Below are 19,635 nucleotides of genomic sequence, written 5' to 3' on the forward strand. Positions count from 1 at the left end.
ATTTCCCCTGGGTCTTGTGGAGCTCCTGCTATTGACCAACTCATTCTGCAGCCATGCCCCCACATCTTTTGGCATCCCAGACACCTACAGGTCAGTGGATTATGGAATATTCTTTGATGCAAGTTGTTGTTTGTTTTCTATCATACACCAGCCTTTTCTCTAAATGGTGGGGATTGCAGCATTCCTTACATCCCCTTTAGGGTCTGTGAAATGGGACTCAAAGAGTGGTACTGTAGGCAAGGACTAAAATATGACTCAGTAGCAGCTACTGCAGCCATCCCATAGTATTCTGCATCAGCACTTTACCAAAATTCCCTGGTATCTTTGGTGTGATAGAGCAATGAACTCCATGGTGTTTCAGAGAGCTTTTAGGACATTTGGCCAGGCAAGGTAGACCTTCACTGTGTCAGTTTTGCATGGCCTGGTTCTTAGTACTGGGGAGAGCCATAGAGGTGCTATTTTCCCCTTTGGTAACACTTTTCTTTCTGAGACCATGTCAGAGTTACCTGGAAATACAGTTGTACATTACCAAAAAACATGCCATCACCCCTTTTTTTCCCCTTTGATACAGAAAAGGAAACTCATTAACATCTCACTAAGTTATATGGCCCTGAGCAGTGTTTCCCACTTTCTCATTACAAAAGCTAGCATTTGTGAATCAGGAGCTCAAAGACTGATAAATGGTCAACTGGAAATTAGCTTTTTTTGATAGAAGAAACTGGTGCCAAACTTTTGAGCTTCCTTATCGTTAGAATGAGTGCTACCTCAGCTGCTAACTTATTTGCAACATTTATCATCATACTAGGCAGATCAAGATAGCCTGAACTCTGTAGAACTTAAAATCCAAATCCAAATATCACACTTCTGCCTGTCTCTGTTTCCTGTGAGTTTGAAGCCATTGGCGTTTGAGATCATTTTTCATGGCAGAGCCAAAGTGAAGCATGAGAGCTGGCCTTTTCAGGAGAACAGAACAGATCTGACTACAGCCAGTGGAGGCTGGCAGAAGTGCTAAGGAGGGACCATCACAGCTCACAACGTCTGCTGGGACAGATAAAGCAAACCCACTTGCATGAAAACCTGGAGAGAGAGGAAGGGAGGGAGGGAGGGAGACATAAGAAAAGGATTAAAAACGAAGCAGAAGTATATTTATACATATAAGAATAAGCTGGCATGTGCAATGCACATATGAAAGCTAACAATACTGAATTTAAACATTTTGTTAAAAGCTTTGGGGAGGTCAACTCAGGTCACAGAGCAGAGATATTGTGAGCACAGAATAGAGAAGAAAAGCTCGTAGGAAAGGGAAATGAGACAGCCAAGTGAAAAGAGGACATTTAACTTTTTGGGGTAGGAATTCTTAAAAGAGATGGATAAGATAAGAAAACTAATGCAACCTGACTTCTTCATTTCTTATTAATGTGGAGCAAAAAGTGTAATGAGAATATGTGAGAGATTACAACATATTGCAGGGGCACCTAGGAGAGAGAGAAAATCCCTGAATCACTCGCCAAGTAGATAAGGAAACTTTGATATAAAAATAGCAATGACTATCAGCTACAGATGCTTAGTACCTTTGTTCCTCTACCAAAGAAAAGCCCGTCAAGTGAGAGCTGATATTTCCAGTTTCATGTCTGATAACAGATCTACCTCAAAAGGAGACCTCAGGCACTGGGGCACAGCTCACTGTTCAGGATTTTTCCAGCGCTCCCAGCCTTCATTTTAATACCCTACACTTTAATAGCTGCAGAATCAAATAAAAGCCTATCAAATGGGAAGTTAAAAAAAGAAACTCAGGTCAAAAATTCTGGTTTTGGCAATGCTCTTCAGCAGTGGCCACATGCCAAAAGGAGTAATCTCTAGGATGCTGTGCTGGGGTGGCAGTGCTTGGCAGGAGCAGAGGGCGGAGCAGGACTGCTCTGTTTGTGACAACCTGGGACACCCAGGGCTCCATCCCAGTTCACAGGGAAACCCAGGAACGACCAAGAGAGAAACTGCCAGCAAACAGAAGAGAAAAGCTCTTGGAGGTTTTTGCAGAAACAGCAATCTCCTCTGGACTGTCCCAGGGGCACTGATCTGACCTCCAGTTTCCCACATCTTTAGCAGTGCCAGCCTGTCCCCTCCAGGAATCTCCACGGCTGGCCAAGAGGAGGAGGGAGCGCAGGGTGCTCCAGCAGCCGTGGGGTGCCTCTGACCTCTCTGGCAGCCCACGCTGCAGAATCCAACTGTCCCCATGGTGCTGTCATGTCAAAATGAGAGGGAATCGCCTGGAACTGCTCCTGCAGCTGTGTTACCCTGGAAAAAGCCAACAACAAGCTTCTGCTGGGTTCAACACAACTGTGCTGAGCCTTGAGATTATGAGTGATATGGCATTAGCATTTCCATGAGGCGTTTTCAGAACTTTCACTTTAATAAAACAACATCATCCCCAGAGCACAAGGCAACAATTTTCAAGCCAAAGAGAATTAATGAGGTTGAGTAATGTTTGCATCTTGCAATATCCTAAATCCTGTGAGCAGATATGTTTATGTTCAGCAACCTGAATACTACGGAAAACATTAATTTTTACCATATCACATCAGCTGAGCTTGAGTTACAGACTAAAAGTTGCTTTATTATAACTAATATTACAGCTGGAAAAGAACTTTAGTTTCGTGTTCCTGATTTCTTCATTTTTGTGCACTTTTAAACACATATGCATGTGCCAGCATATTTCACAGGCCTTTTGATGTTTTATTATCTCTGTATGTGGGCGGTTTGTTTCCAGCTATAGCTTGAAGTGCAAATTTCCCTCTCAGTTTTCCTATGTGAAGGTTAAAAATACAATCATGAAATATCTGCCACATGTTTCCTTTCCTGGGTTTCCAAAGCAGAAATCTGAAACAAGGTACTTCTCTTCAAATTATTTGCATTATTTAAAAATGCAATATAAATATAAATATTTTTAAAATACTCCAACAAATAAAGAAATAACAATCAGCTGTTAAATAAACCTAAAGAGATCCAAGGCTCACTGTCCCTATTTATTTCTCCATATCCCTGAAGAATTAACTGTAATGCCTGCCCTGATAAAAATCTCCTGGGAGCAACAAGCATAGCAGCAAAAGGAATCACAACGGGTTGGAGATTAACTCAGCATCTGCTGTTTGCAGCCCACTGTGTGCTTCTGGGGCTTTGCATCTTATTGTGACTCATATGGAAATGAGGAGATGGATCCCAAACAGAGCTTTGCTTTCAAAATCAGACTTAAAATCATCTATTTCTTAAATGAGCACTTCCCTCTGACAAACTGAAAATGAATATGAAAGCGTTAGCTGTGAGTTATTTTTCATTTTTTTATCCAGTGTTCTTGCAAAGCAGGACAGCATCTTCCCAAATCTATTGGTCCATTGGTCAATGGCACCAACAAAACACTATGCCATGGCTCCTGGGAATCTTGCTGTCTAGAGGAGGAGGCATCAGGTTAAGTATTTTGCTCTCTATGTCTGAAAGCAGGAGTGTTTTCTATGGAAATTGATGTTTAAAAGTAATTGCAGCACCCTCAAGCTTTAAGTGCTGCCACAGATTAGAAAGGGCCAAAGGGTGCTGGCTGACTTTTGTGATTAACACTTTTTTCAAAAGACAAAAAGTTGCATAAGGGTCTTCCCATCAAGCAGGTTGGAGCAGGGTGGCGCTGCCCCTGGGCCAGCTGGGCTGAGCCAGCCTGCAGCAGCCTGGCAAAAACACTGCAGAGCATCAGGGAGCAGTCCCTTCTGCCTGGCAAAGGGCAGCAGGGACAGAAGTGGGGTTTGCTCAGACTGATTTTCTCCCTTTAGCACCCTTGAGGTGCTTTGTGCCCTTTATTACTGCAGTAGCCTTGTGAAGGACTTGTGCCTCTCATTGAAAGTGTCAGACATTGAGAGAAAATAACTAAAAGGTCGATTTTTAATTCTCAATTTCTTTAACTTCAAGACTATCAAAGTGATCCTTTTTAAGTTTCATGAGAACAGATGGAAATGTGATTTTCAGGTTGTGGATGCTCCTTTTAATGATGCCAGCAGAAGAGAGCTGAAGCAGCAGCTGCAAAGGTGTGGTTCTGAGTGACCCAGCACTAGTGACATGCTGTTCCTTTTCCAGGAGGTGGCTGCTCTGCTGCTGCCAAGCATAAGCAAAATAGGTGCAGTACTGGTGATGATAAGGTGGGGTTTCTTAAATCCATGCTGGCCAATGGTAATAGGATTCTTAATCCACCAAATGCTATGGCGACAGAAGTGAATTCAGTCTGAAGATTGGTCTTTACACTTCTGGATTCATTTTGCTTTGTTAATATTCTTAACACTTTCCCCACAGACAGATTTTCTTTTCCAGTTTTGTGGCTGCCTTTCCTTTCCTTTCCTGTGACTTTCAGTACCCTTTAGCCATGGGTCTGGAGCTAATTTATTGACACCTTCTTCCTCTCTCCCTTCTTTACCCTCTCTTTCAGCATGGTGTGAACTGTGCATTTTCCAGCTAGGTCTAGAACTGTAAGAGTGTGTCTTTTCATTTGAGGGAGAGATGAAATATTAAAACAAACATTTCCCTGCTTCACTCTCAGTAAGAGCTTAAAGGAGCTATTACAGGGATTATTTTTCCTCTACTTACTGGAAAACAAAGATAAAAATGTAGCTTTCAAGTAGGTCATTTAATCTTGGAACATTTAATTGTGAGGTTGCCAGCCATGATTTGATTTCTCATCTTCTATTATTCCAAGGTTACAAACCTTCCAATTCATTTATATTTATAAACAATGTTCCCACTATATTACATGCATGGATTATTAGGAACACCTCCCAGTAGAGTACTGTCAACTTTTTGTACATAATTAATTAGAAGCCTCAAAGCTGCCTTTTATCAAACTTTCACAGAGGTTTAGCATATCAGAAATCTCAAAATGAAAGAACTCTGTTTAGACCAAAGGACTATCCAGCTTACCCAAGTAAGGAAATACTTTGTATTTCATGGGATTTAAAAAAAAATTAAAAATAATTAAAACCAAAGTGTAAGTCACCTAGGGAAGAATGTGGTTGCAGTGATAACAGAATTATATTTCACAGAAAAGGGAACCAAACCCTGGCTCCAATTAACAGTCCAGTTCAGATAAAATGAGTCAAAGGAGAAAACAGCCTGACCAAAACGATGATCCTACCTTTGAATGAATTGAGATGGGAGTAAAAATTGACCCTTAACAGTTAAACTGCTTATAAATCATCCACAAGGTGGGAAAAGACAACAAATGAAGCACTCTGCCTGTTTGCATGGCTCCTGATTTTTACAGTAGTTCCTCAGAAGCAAAATGAGCCTTTCAGCTTCAAATTAACTTGCAAACCTTTGGCTGGGAGGCCAGGTCAATCTCACACAGGCCCCGTGCACATGGGAGCCCACACATTATCATCCTAATTTCGTACTTGCCACATGCAGCATGTGTGAGTAGGTCTGGGATAGCTCTGCAGCACCAGGGGTGAGCTGGCTGAGAGGAGAAATCTCATTTTTCTTTGCATGCCCAGTTCCTTGCCATCCTAGCACATTCTGGATCACTAACTGTGAGCTCCCTGCCAGGGGAAGCGCCATGGTGAACATGATTTATAGGCAGCAAACATCCCTTTGATTCGGAGCATCACCAGCACGTAAAAATCAAACACAAATTTCTCAAATTTCTCAAGAGCATGTTCTAATGTTTGGCATTTTACTGGGAGTTTTGGGGCTGGACTTGTCGCCTGTAAGAGCAATTACTTTGCATAAATTTTGCTATGAAAGTTAAAATGTTTGTGGAACTTCACAACATATTCCTCTTCTTTCCCTTACCACATATTACCCTGGGAACCAAGGTGGCAGTGCAGCAGGGGGTACTGCTCATGATTTCACAAGCTGGGTCCTTTCACAGAGCTGGATTATCTGGAATACAACCAATGGTTACATTTCTGCCATTCACTCTGATGGCCAGGAGATAACACGAGCTCTGTGTGTGAGACAAGCAAATCCTTGAGCCACACTGCCACCCCTTATAATTTTTAACAGCAGATTGGAACCGTTTCCCAGGATCAACAACTTTCTGCTTTTCAAATGCTATTTAAAGCAGCTTGGCAGCAAGGCTAGGAGCTGTATTTTCCTTCTCCTGTTAGGTCACTGCTGGTGCAGCAGCACTTTAACTGAACAGACAGCTTCTCCCCAGAGAAAGTCGTATATTTAGTGTCCCAAATGGTAGGTTAGATGTCAGATTTAATTTGAAACCTGAGATGTTGTAATTCCACAGAAACTGTTGGCAAAATGTTTGTGTTTAAACAAGAGGACATTGGTTAAATTGAGTTCTCTCATTCTTCTTGATATTAATTATATTTAATGAGTAGTGATTGACATTAACCTAAAAAAAAAAATAAATTAAAAAGTCAAAGACTAGCAGGCTGCAGAGAAAGTTCCCTGTGGTACTAAAAGACAGTAAAATTCAAAGATCCTGTCGATAGAATCTTTATTCTTATCTGTCCTCTTAACACTGCCCAGAGTACCATTACACTGCCTACAACAAAGGAAATGTCCTCTTCCCAGGGACTGAAACTGGAATTTTGATTTAATAAGATAGGAATGCAAATAACATACCGTGCAGTGTTCTGAATGAGTAATTTACTGGGTGAACTTTGAACACAGTGATGCATCTCTTAGCGCACTTATCCAAAAATGTCTCTGCATCTCTTCTACACGCAAAAGCCTAAATCCACATGACTGTTCTAACAGGAATATCTTGGCCAGCTTAGACTCTTATCCTTGTTTTACTTCAGTGCATCAGCTCACCATATTTTACACGTTCCCATTATACACTTCTATAACTAGGGTCCTCATCCTAGGCCTCACCTATATTCAGTGGAGATCAGTAATTGAGTCTAGAACACAGGCTAAAATCCTTTAACTGTTAGTGATCTATAGCCTTCCATCAAAGCAGTGAAAATTTTCTATCTGTGTAAGTAGCAGAAGTAACTAGAAAAGGCTTGGACCTTGCCAACTTCCTTAGTAATTTGTATAAAACATTGAGATTGTCTGAACTGCAGTAAAAAAAAAACCCCGATTGCCACTTCAAGGCTTGTAGTTGAAAGCAGAGAAATTGCTGTCCTTCTTTGTCCTGTGCAATGACTTGCAGATATTCTGTACACCCACTTTCTTAAAGAAAAAAAAAAAAAAATCATTGCCATTAGTGTCTTTTGGGACACCTCCTATAAATAGTTAAAATTGCCCTGCTTTACTCAGTTTAATTATTTATTTGGAGAATAATTACTTTAGATGTCAGTTCCATTATCATGGAAGTTGTAAATGATCCTGAAACTGAAACAAATACTCTCTTTTTGAGATCAGTAATCTTAGCATTACAGACACTATTTTAATTGTTGTTTCATTGCAGAACATATATAGAATATGAATGAATGTGACTCTCAGACTGTCCTAAGATTTATTTTAGAAGAGTTAACAAAACCTGCAGATAACAAGAGGTAAAGCATTTCCCGCTGCAGATGCTTGCCTGTGTCTGTCAAAGTCTTGTATAAAATAATATATCCCTTAGCAGCAGTGGAATAGGTAAAAGAAATAGCATTAATGAGCAGTCAGCACAAAATGTGAATATATTATGATAGAATATTTTTATTGAGGCTGGAGTCAATGAGTTTGAATTACTTTTTTTCCATCAAAACCTAATCCTTTCCTATATATGTGTGTGCAAAGTACATGCCTACCAAAACCAACAATGAAAATGCTTCTATTAATTAAAGAAAGGTAAACTTATTTATTAAATTTATTATATACTCAATTGATTTCCTAAGAGTTTGCACACATCTGCCCAGTTCTGTGAAACATCAACCTTGCCCACCTCCCAGAAGGATGCCAAAGTTTTCACTGAACATTTCATTGCTGTTAAAGACTTTGACAACACTCATCTCCTGTCAGGGAACAGGAGAAAATGTGGACTGGGTCAGCCCCAGGATCTCTCCAAGCCAGCAGCCAATCTCCAGCAGCAGCTGAAGGCAGATGGCCAGGGGAGAAAATGAAGACCATGGCACAAAGTCTGACACTTGCCCTCGCTGTCCTGTCCCTCAGCTGCCAATCACCCACAGCCCAGGGACTGCTGGAGCTGGGTGGGCTGTCCTTGCTCTTAATCACAAACCCTGCACATCCCACAATGTGCTGTCTTCCCCTCCCAGCAAGCTGAGGAAACATTCAGGTCTTTCAGCCCAAGACATTCCATGTAGACCCATCTTCTCCAGCCTCTCCACAGAGGAGTTGGCAGTAATTGTATTCTGTCCAGACAGATTTTCCAGTTGTGACTATTTAACCACTGCAGTCTTCATTTCCAATTCTGTGCCACCCTTCCTTGTCACATCCCCCTCCATACAGGGCATATTTGCACTCATGAATTTATGCTTTGTTATTGTGTTGTCTGGTTTTGTATTTTGGTGCTTATGAACTCGAAGTGGCTCTTTATTCCTGGAATACTAACTCAGAACTGCTGAATTGAAAGTGTCCAGGCATAAAACTGGTTTTTTCCATAGGCTTAGACTGGTGCATATACATATGGTATATAAATACCATAAAGCAGGTATTTACCTTTACCCAGAAAATCAACGTTGTCACTGTCTCAATATTATTCCTCAAAAGATGCTTCCATAACACAGAGATTAAGAAGGATACTTTTAGGTACAAATTAAGGAGTTTATTTTGTTACTCAGCAAAGAGCCTACTATCTGCCCTCACTTATGTAAGGTTCACTTCCACACCTACCCTGAGTATCTTTAGCTCAGTTTGGCAGATTAAAACATTTAAGGCCAGGTTTTGTGATATTTCTGTCAGATGCCAACTTTCTAATTTCTGAACATATAAAGTGGTGTTTTTTCAACCATCTTTCAAGACTTACTATATTGGATTTGAAATCTTCTCTACTAATTTACTATATGCCATTTTTCTTTGATTGCAACCACAATACCATCTGTGCTGAGATTTGTTACATGAGGTTTTAGCTTTGGATATCAACTATTTCTATAAAATATCACTTAAATTACATTAGTCACTTTGGACAAAAAGATAAACTAAACAAACAGTTACATCTATCTTTCTGTGCCTTTTTTTCCCTTTAGCTTTATGGTATTTTGAGAAGCAAAATTTACTTTATCATCAGATTTACTTGATGAACAGTTGCCTGCTTAATGATAAAAGATAAAAATTCTGGGAAAAAAAAAGTACAGGGGAAAAATAAATCTCTCTGCTCATCATCATAATCCCAAATGAAGGGAAATATCCTGAAGCTTGGACTAGTGACTAACACTCAGCTCTCCATCTGTCTGTGAGGGTGTTGTCAGCCACAGGACAATGACTGATGAGGGTCCCATCCCATTCTGCAAGCTGCTCTGGGGGGCAGGCCCAGATCCCAGCCAGGAGAAACTCCTGCTGCAGGGATGAGAACAAAGTTACGGACACAGCTGAGCTGAGGGGGAGAACTGGGGAGGTAGCTCAGGGTCTTTTCAGGCAGGAATACAAATTACAGAGGCCAAATACAAGCCTTTTCCTTAAATCAAGTTAGAGATTGTCTTTTCTCTCTGCTGCCAACCTAAATGTTCAAAAATCATAAATCAGGACACCAAGCATGACAAGTCTGACTTCAAAAATCAGGAACTTAAAAGTACTGACCATCTTTGACCCTGAACACTATCACAATAAGGTTTCTGAAGCCCTCAGGAGCATCAGCACTACATGTCTGAACTCCTATGGCTGCAACAGCTACAGATTTCATTGGAATTCATCTGGGGTTTTTTCCACACATATTATTGGACATATCCACAAAGAGAGCCTTTAATATCACACAATGCCTTGCCACCAGACTCCCAGGGACCCCAGAGACATTAGACAGCCATTCTAGGGTCTGTGGGCTTCTTTGACCTTCACTGGCTATGAAATTAACCAAGGAACACTCCCCCCTCTCCTCCTCCCAAAAACATCTCCATGAACTCCCTGTTAACATTTACTCAGGGTTGGATATTGCCTGTATGTAAAATGAGAGTTCCATGTGTGTACTCACAATCTGATTAATCTCATTTAAGCATGGATAGCTGCTAGGAGGGGAGCTCCAACCTGCCAAGTCCTGGCCCATGTGCAGAGCAGACACTGTGACTGCAGAGGAAGCTGGGCCAGGGAACTGGTCTGGTTGAAAAAGTGACCTGACAAAAAATTACCAGATCATTTACAGCACTGGCTCTGTGAGGTGGATCCCTGTACCATCCTTCAGCTATTAAAGCCAGCACAAAGGAGAGCTCAGGGACACAGGGACATCCCTTTAGTCTGCACTTAGACGCAGTTAAATTGCAGTTGTGGAGACAAACATAAATTCCCTGAGGTCATTTGACAGTCCTGCAAGTTTTGCTGCTGTGGTTAGAGCTCAAGCTGTTTTTAAAGAGACCACAAACATGGGATGAGGAAATATGGATATTATACCTTTTTCTTTCATGTTTTTTCAGTTAGATCTTCAGATTACCAAACCTTCAGGGCAGGGCCCACCCATCTTCCTGCCTCTTCAGAAAGAGCCTTACATAGCTTTTCAAACAAACACTCTGGGTAATATGAAAAACAGAAGGAGAGGATGTTGTTGCTGTCATCCCTCGCAGAGGTCCAAATAAATTTGCTCCTCTTATCATAGTGAATAACTACATTTTTCACAAATGGGCGCTAGAAATGGCCCTTTTTAACCCATGGACAGTTATACACAATGAATCCAAAACCACACCTATTAGCAATCATAAAGGATGCTTCCTGACTAAATCAGCTTAATCTCACTGTCCCCTGACAGAAAGTTTGTGCAGCCTGCAGGTCACCCTGCATGCTGGTTCTTCTTTCTCCCTGAGTACATGCACTTTAGACCACTGATACGAACTTTACAGGATTCCAGATTTTAGGGCATACCACTAAAAGTATAGAGTAAAGTAAAAGTAAAGTAAAAGTAAGGGTTTGGGAAGTAAAAGAACAAGCCTTGCTGTTAAACAGTTGAAATTCACCTGTTAATTCTCAAAAATCACAAACAGTTGCCTTGAAAAGGTAGAGTCCCAAACAAAGCACACTCTGTGTACCAGCTTTTACTGAAAGCCAGGAAAACAATGATGTAATTTTAAGCAACATGGTGCACATAATGAAACAAAACCTAACTTTAAAGTGTTTTGGGGTTGTTTTTTCTTGAAATCTAACAGAAGACATCTTGACAGAGTTTTAGTGAGAAGGCCTCAGTCTTGAGTTTTCCCAGCACGTTGCTTTAAGCCACTAAGTATGAATGAAAGGAAACTGCAGCCTCAGCTGGGTCCCCCTTGGTCATCCCAAAGTGCCCCAGGCAGAGCCAGAGCGGGGTGTCCTCACAGCCATTGTGCACCATGGCCTGTCCACAGGTGCATCACCTTTCCTTTAGGCAAATACCTGGATCTGTACTTCATGACCAAAGCAAATAAGCAGAGGTCTCAATCACCAAGCCTGTGTTAGTTACTTTTTGCTACACACCTTACATAAATTAAGATTAAAACTTCCTATGGAGCCTCGAAGCTTAGGCCTTCATTTCAGAGCAACACAAGGTCATACTTTGAAAAATAATTCAATAATTTAAGATTAATTCAATGGTTAGAATTATCTTAGTAAATGTTTTTCTTGAGAAATCTCTCCAAGTGGCATCTACTCACGAAAGCAGCACAATGTAACCACATCTTTATTACTGCTACTACTGAGCAGCTTGGCTTGCCCAGTGCTTTTATTTTATAGTAGCTTTGATTACACTTTTCTCGATAAAGTCTGCATCTGACAGCATGGAACACATTTATCTCAAATATGGAAAGAAGTAACAGTAATAGGATCTCCTGCTTGTATGTGAGAGAGTGAATGAGAACATAACAAATTCACCTACGCCATTATCTCTCTGAACAAAGCCAGAATTTCAGCTGCAGTGACCTTGTGGTCACAAAGATCACAAATCTCAACACAGAAGATGTGGAAAGAAAAAGGCTTTAGTTGGACAGGTGTACATTGTTACAATACATCCTGCAGTTGTTATATATCCAAAACTAGCTCTCTTAAGACAGAAATCAGGCTTCCCCTCATGTTGGTCAATAGTTTACAAAATACAGCTGACAATAATTCACATTTTTGTTCAATAGCAGTAAGGGAATTATCTCTTCATTTGAAGACCTAGAAGCCAGGAAGAAAATAAAGAAAGTGCCAAAAATACAGACATTATAAACTTACCCAGATGAATTTGGCACAGCCCTGCACAACATACAAGAGAAGTCTTTTTTAAGGGAGTGGCAGCTGAAGTCCAACAGAATTTAGTAATATTAACAGTAATGTTGTGGCAAACTTGATTGTAAGAAAAATCAAGATTCTAACGCATTTAGAGAAATATGCTTTGTGAACTAAACTAATAGAAAAGTTCCTATATAACAAATTAGTAATACATCCAATTTTTTTTGCTTTTGTCATTATAAACCAAGTTATACTCTGTCTGGACTGAGCTGTGTGAGACCTAAAAGAGATCCCTGTGTTGCAGGGATTCCGAAGCTCCAAAAGAGATCACAACCACATTTAGGTTCTTTCCAATCTGTAAAGGCACAGATATATCCCCATAGTTTTGAAACTCACAGCTCAGACCTCCAGCTCATGGAATATCATGTAGTCATCAACACTACCAGAACTAAAAGTATATAGCTCTGCTCTGAACACCAGTGTAGATCTGTGCTGCTCTTCACATCCAACTTTTTATGCCACCTTGTTAAGGACTATGTGAGTACATAATGTAATTTAGAAGAGCTTTCCTGTTCATAAAGCTATGGCATCTCTTGAGGAGATAATATTTGTTCTGGGGATCAACAGGCACTATAACTGAAATTAAAGATGACTTTTTCATCTAAAAAATCCTTCTTAAGCCTCATTGACTTAGTGTCCTATACAAAATCTAGAGTTTGGAGCAGAAACAGAGAACACAGAGCCATGGTGCTGCTGACAGGAAAGACAGTTATTGGAGGGTTTTATCCAATTTGATCCTACTCACAGTATATATATCTCAATTTCACACCATGTTTTAATAAAAGTAAGCTTTTATGAATATCCACTACTACTTACTGTAATAGATCCTAGGACTGAGAAACCTTCATGCTAAGAAGTAGGACCTAGGTGTTAAAATAATTCTCATTAAGCAACATAGAATTCAGGGAAACATATTTCAAGGCCCACTGAGTGAAAAGAACTAGAACACAGTATCAGCAGCTAGGAATTTATTAATTTCCCTTAGGTAACAACAGCCACTTTCATGAACAGGTTACAAAGAACATAATTCTGCAGATCAGGCAGATGTGTAGGCTCCATGTCATTTGGCCACTTAAGCATCAGAAGTGCCATGAACAGTGTAAAAACTGATACCAAAGTGGGAAGGCATCAGTCATCTTCATGCTGTGCCCTGCCCCTCCCAGGAATTTTGATGTTGGCTATTTTGAATGGTAAGTTTTTTGAGAGCCTCCAGATCCCACTGCTGTGTTTCATTTCCCTGAGGACATTAGACTGAGGGAAAGTCCAAATCACAGGACTTCTTACTAAACTTGCCTTTATACAACTTCATATTTCAAAGAAATAATAAACAATGCCAAAAGCTCTATTATAAGAATAAGAAAAGTATCTCAGGAAGTCTTTTTCCTTTGCAAGGCTAATAAATACAATATTTTAGTTATGCTATCCAGACCACAATCCCATACTATGCTGAAAGGAAGGAAAGAAGCATGAAAGGTAGAATGGTGTTTTTATTACATTTTAACTCTTTCAAATAGTTTAACTGTTTAACTATTTTTGGGTTTATTTTTTTTTGTTTTGTTTTGGGTTTGGGTTTTTTTTTTTTTGTGATATGGTCTACTGTCCAAATCTCATAAATCAGAATATAATTATATAGTAAAGGAATCATCAATACAAACCTAACCAAGAAGACAGGTTTTTTTCAGGGATTATTTCTCAGCAAAGGATCAAAATTCCAGACCCATTAAATTAGGGGGAAATTCATTGTGTGAAAGTGAGGAGGACTGGATTTTTCTGGCCCATACAATACTGCAAACATGACCACAACCACTGAGTGCCTGCCTCGGGATTAAAAAAAGACATTGAGTTTACAAAAGCTACCTATCTCCTTGCTAAAGCAAATACCACAAAGGCTGCTCCACTCCACTATTCACTGCTGAATGTTATAATTCACGTGGGCTCTGGCCCTCTGTTGTCACTCCTTCACACATGTGCTTAATTTGACATACAGAGCCAAAGATTAGTTCAACTGAAGTCCTGTGATTTGCTTAGCGGTAGGATGAGAAAACTCCCTCTGGCTTCAAGTGTGAAAGATCAGACACTGAAGGATCAAACTTTATAGCAAGTAGGGTCAAGCAGCAAGCTCCCAATCCACAATATGAGCACTGGTTTTTATTATCTATCACTGCTCTGCTCTGAAGGACTCTTTCCAGTGTGACAGTTCCTCGTGTTTTCTGAATGGCTGTTATCAGATCACAGCTTTACACTGAAGCTGTTTATAAGTGTTCCTTATGACATTGCCTTTTTCTTTTTTTTTTTTATCAAGCCATTTTTCCACCATGAAACAGGACATTTATTGTTCATATATAAGAGGCAATGAACCTGCAAAAGCAGGGTTCATAAAACCTGGAAACCTCCTCAACAAGCAGAATGAATAACTGTGATGGACACTCATAAATCACTCCATATCATTCATCATAATTCCTGAAGTTTCATTAATTCCTAGAGGAAGACATAAATCTTATGTGCATCTTAAGGAGCCAGCAGGCTGGCTTGCTCTCCAGGCATAAAATAAATATGATGCTCTCCTCCTTACCGAGGAGATGCAGATTTTGCATGTGTGTACAGCAGGAAATCGATGTCACTCAAAATGTGGGGAAATCCTGGGCAGCCCTACAGGCATTGCTTTGTTTTCAGAATGTGCAAATGCTCCATCCTAATCCTGCCCCCACTGAACTCAGTGAACCCTTTTTCCTATAAGGCTCTGGCAGAACTATGTGTATAAAGCCTTTAATCCAGCTCTGCTTTTGAACAATCAGGGTAAGGGTGCAGATTTGATTTCCAGAACTGAGAGGCCACCAGTGCCTGGGCCAGTGCTGCAGATATCCTCTTGGAAAGGTCCTGAGCAGCTACACAGGATCTGGCTAACCTCTAACAGCTTGGAGAATCACAGAGACCACATAACAGCTAGCAGAATCCATAAAAAAAGGACAGCAAAAAAATCCTTACTTTTAAAGCAGGCAAGCTGATATAAACAGAAAAAGGAACCTTTGCAGCCAAGCCTGGTGCTATGCAAATTGCTCCCTGAAAATGCTAAAGCAAGTTTGACATCCAGTGGCCAGAGTCAGCATGGGAACAACTCACCTTTTCAAACCCTGGGCTTGATCACTCAGGAGATTATCCTGCTCCTGAGGGCATATATTTTTGTCTGAGGTGGGTATGACAGTCTTGTGAGTGAGTGAGTGAGTGAGTGAGTGTGCTGGAGGAAAGAATACAAATGCGTGCACTAAATATTTCTGTCAGGGGATGACTAGGGGCTGAAAGAGAGCAATATCACTTGAAAGCCCACAGGACATCAGAGGGTAAACACAGGATGGGTCCCAGAAAGTCTGGGTGACTCCTCTGCTTGAAGTTATCCCCAGCCCTCGAAGAGGTATACAGATATAAATGGGGGACCAGAGACTGGGGGAAGAAAAACAAAAGAAAATAAACTAGTGCATGGGAAAACTAGTTTCTCCTAAGAAAAATGGGTGCAGTCTGAAATGTAAATATCTCTGAAAAGATAATTTAGTCATAATCAGAAAGTCTGTTTAAAAGTCTACTGCTTTTTTTTTTTCCAGCCCACATTTTCCAAAAGAAAGAAAAGCTGTCTTTAAAATATCTCTGCTAATTGTTATGAAAAAATCACATGTAGCAATCTTGGCTTATTGATGCACATCCAACACACCACATCAATCTCTGTAAGCCTTTCCTAAGGTTTGTGCCTGTAGTTTGGAAGAACTGATTGTACAGCAAAGATAACAAGGCAATTTGTTAGAACTTAATTTGTAACAAATTATTTTTGTGGAAAGAGCAAATGATAACAAAAGGATAACTCTAGATTTCTGGAATTGAGGTAAGACCCAGCATTCCAGCTGCACAATATCTTGGGATAAGTCATGTCTACACAATTTTTAGAAGACTGGCTTTGAACTTTCAAGATCATTGGCATACATTTTACATAGAATAGATTTATTGATAAGTTTATTAAGATAGAATGAGTATTTATATACTCGTTTTCTTTTCCAGAGCAAACACAATTCATAAAAAATATCCAAAGTATAGTATATGCTCAACCATGACAAGCTTTACAGGTTACAGAAACAGCCCTTGAAAGAGGCTAAAAAATGGTTATGTAGGTAAAATAACCCATTTCCTCGTAGTCTTCAAAATATTCACCCACTGTGAGCTGCTTTCTAGTGCCTATGCTGGGGGCAGATATAAATCTCCTACCATTTTTGAATGGCAGTGAGTTTGATTTTGCAAAGCAATTATTTTTATTTTTCAACAACCATTATTTCAACCTTTTAAAAACACTGTATTTTATTCTCCCCTAGAATATGCAGAAGGCAGCTAAAAATGAGAGATAAATTCCAATAGTGAGGACACAAGGCAATGAAGCCCTTTGAGGACTGGACTACTTCATCATGTAAGTGGGTCTTGTGGGGTTATTTGTTTGTTTGTTTGTATGGTTTGTTTGCCTGTTGTGGTTTTTTCCAGTTGATTTCAGAATATCGTGGGTCTGTTCATCTTGTCCTTATCACTCTCTACAACTTCCTGAAAGGTGGGTCTCAGTCTCCTCCCTCAGGATTAGCAGCAGAACAAGAGGAAATGGCCTCAAGCTCTGCTAGAGGAGGTTCAGGCTGGACATCAGGAAGAATTCCTTCACTGAAAGGGTGGTCAGGGATTAAAATGGGCTGGACAGGGAGCTGGTGGAATCATCCCTGGAAGTGTTCAAGGAACACTTGGTGCTTTGTGGCACTTGGTGCTGTGGCTTAGTTGACAAGCTGGTGTTTGGTCAAGGGTTGGACAGGACAAACTTGGAGGTCTTTTCTCCAACCCTAATGATTCCATACTGATCAGCCCAAAGCAAATTCCTAACTGGAAGTTTTAACTGTCAGAATAAAAAGTTATTAAGGATAGGAAAGAACCTGTTCAACTCTATTCCAGGTCAGCATAAAAAAGGCTTTAACTCTTCACAAGGAAGACAGAACAGCACAACTCTTTGTGTTTAGTTTACTCATTGAAAAATACATTCAATAAGGCATTAATCTACACAAAAACATCTAATATATGCTAACTAAAGAAAGAGAGATACTCCAGATGTAACAACACTCTTGTGAAAACGTCTGTTTCTTTGTATGGTTTTTCACTTTAATTTTTTTAATAATTTTTAATTATTTCATATTAGAAAATTATTATGTGCACATCCTTACCATTATCCTTACAGTTAAAAATATAGATTAGGGTAATCAGTGGAGACATGTGAGTCTTGTTCTACCCAGCAATGCTCAGTCACTGCTACTCCAGCTTGTGCAATGATGAATTATTTTGACCCTCTGTAGTTAAAGTAGAGCTTCAGCTGTGTAGTTGGAAATCAGACCACTGTCAGAGCCTGGGTTTCTTTATCAGGTGTGCAAACACACAGGCACACTCTTTACTTTGCAAAGGTAGTTGGTGGCAATTACAATCAGAGAGGGGATTGCTGTGCCACTCCAAATTTGTGAGCTGTTATTCATCAATACTTGCACCAGGAAACATTAGATTATTCTGCAAGATGCTGAAAGTTCCTGTTGATTGAAATTATTTAAGGGTGCCAAATCAAGGCTTTTCTCTCTGCTGTACCACACCTGTTCAATTTCTCTTTCATTGTTATCATAACTGCAACAAAATAAGCACATCATGTACAAAAGGCCCTACTAACACTTTCAAAGATGAGAATTTGGTTTGCAAACTACCTTGATTTGTGGAGTAAAAATCTCAAGGGTACTTATATGTAACTTTCAAACAGAATCTTAGAACCACCTTAGACAGCTGAAGGGCAGCTTAGAACCAAAATTTTGTGCAGGAATGCAGGCAAAATTTTAGGTAAACCAAGATCTTTAAGAAGCAGCCTTGCATCAAATACACGTTGTTCAAATATGCAACCATAAAAGCCACATTTTCTAAAAGGTCCCAGTCCTATTGCATGCCATTGTCATTCCTCCTCTCATGACATTCACATTCCCTCTGAAGTCTTGCCCCTCCAGCCTTCCATGCTGAGCATGTCTCTGCCAGACATTGGCGCTACCTTTGCCACCGAGCACACGCACTGCCTGGTGCCTTTCTCATCCAACGCCTTTCCCCACGACAAAAAATCCATGGGCAGCAGCTGCTGGACACGCCAGCTAGCAAAACTGGATGTGAGGGAAGTGGGGTGGACTGAGGGGTCTGTTTTGGAGGGCAGTACTCTTGTAGCTCTAGTGGTTATGGTTTAAGTATCTTCTGTAGGAGTACAAAGACCTTTTAAGGCATAATCCAGCCTGTGTCCGTTTTGAGAGGCTTGGCTTTATCTATGCATGGAGCTATGTTTGTTTATGGATGTTTAGCTTGTGAGAGACTGCTTCTGCTCCCTGGCTGGGTGACTGAAGTTTTATAATGAGACTGGTGATCACATGCAGCATAAATAACAAAGACCTCTCCAGATGCATACTGAGGCCTGCACGCATTTATGCAATCAAAGCAAAGCATTGAGGGGGAAAAAAAATCAATAAAAGCTTTGGAACAGTGAAAAACCTGGGCTCCAAATAAACAGAACCATTGCTGTGCTAATAGATATTTTCCAGGAGGTCGAATCTTGCTATTATATCATACCCAAAATACAGCAGGAATTGTTCCATGTGCTGACATCTGGCTGTAACAGCATGACCTCTGATACCATGCAGTACATAACCTCAGTGCAGGCTGGGAAGAAATTAGGAACATGACTCCACAGAAAATAGGACTAATATTCATTGGCTTATAGAATGGGAGTGAAGGGTGATTTAAATGCAAAATATCAGCAGTGAAATCTTGGTGTATTTAGAGCTGGCCTATTTAGCTATTTAACTGACAGCTGGTGATTAATGTAGATATAAAACTTTGAAATGTCTTTCTCTTGGAATACAAAGTTGATAGTGGTTTATGTTTCAGTTTTTTTGGTTGCTTTCTCAAATGAATTTCTAGAAGCTGAAGACCATGAATGGGAATGCTGAAATACAGCAGTTTTAAAAGCTTTCAGAATAGTCATGATAAGTGGTTTTAGACTTTAATTGAATCAATAGTAATAGTGAGGAACAATTGTTTTGATTTGTTATTCACCATATTTTGGACAACTTCTGTAACTGAATGATGGATTTGAGTGCATTTTTAAAAGTTAATTACCTGTTATTTCCATGATGCCACATGTTATACATTTTATTTTATTTTATTTTATTTTATTTTATTTTATTTTATTTTATTTTATTTTATTTTATTTTATTTTATTTTATTTTATTTTATTTTATTTTA

The sequence above is a fragment of the Parus major genome, chromosome 7 (genome assembly GCF_001522545.3).
Source record: "Parus major isolate Abel chromosome 7, Parus_major1.1, whole genome shotgun sequence".
Classification (NCBI taxonomy): Eukaryota; Metazoa; Chordata; class Aves; order Passeriformes; family Paridae; genus Parus; species Parus major.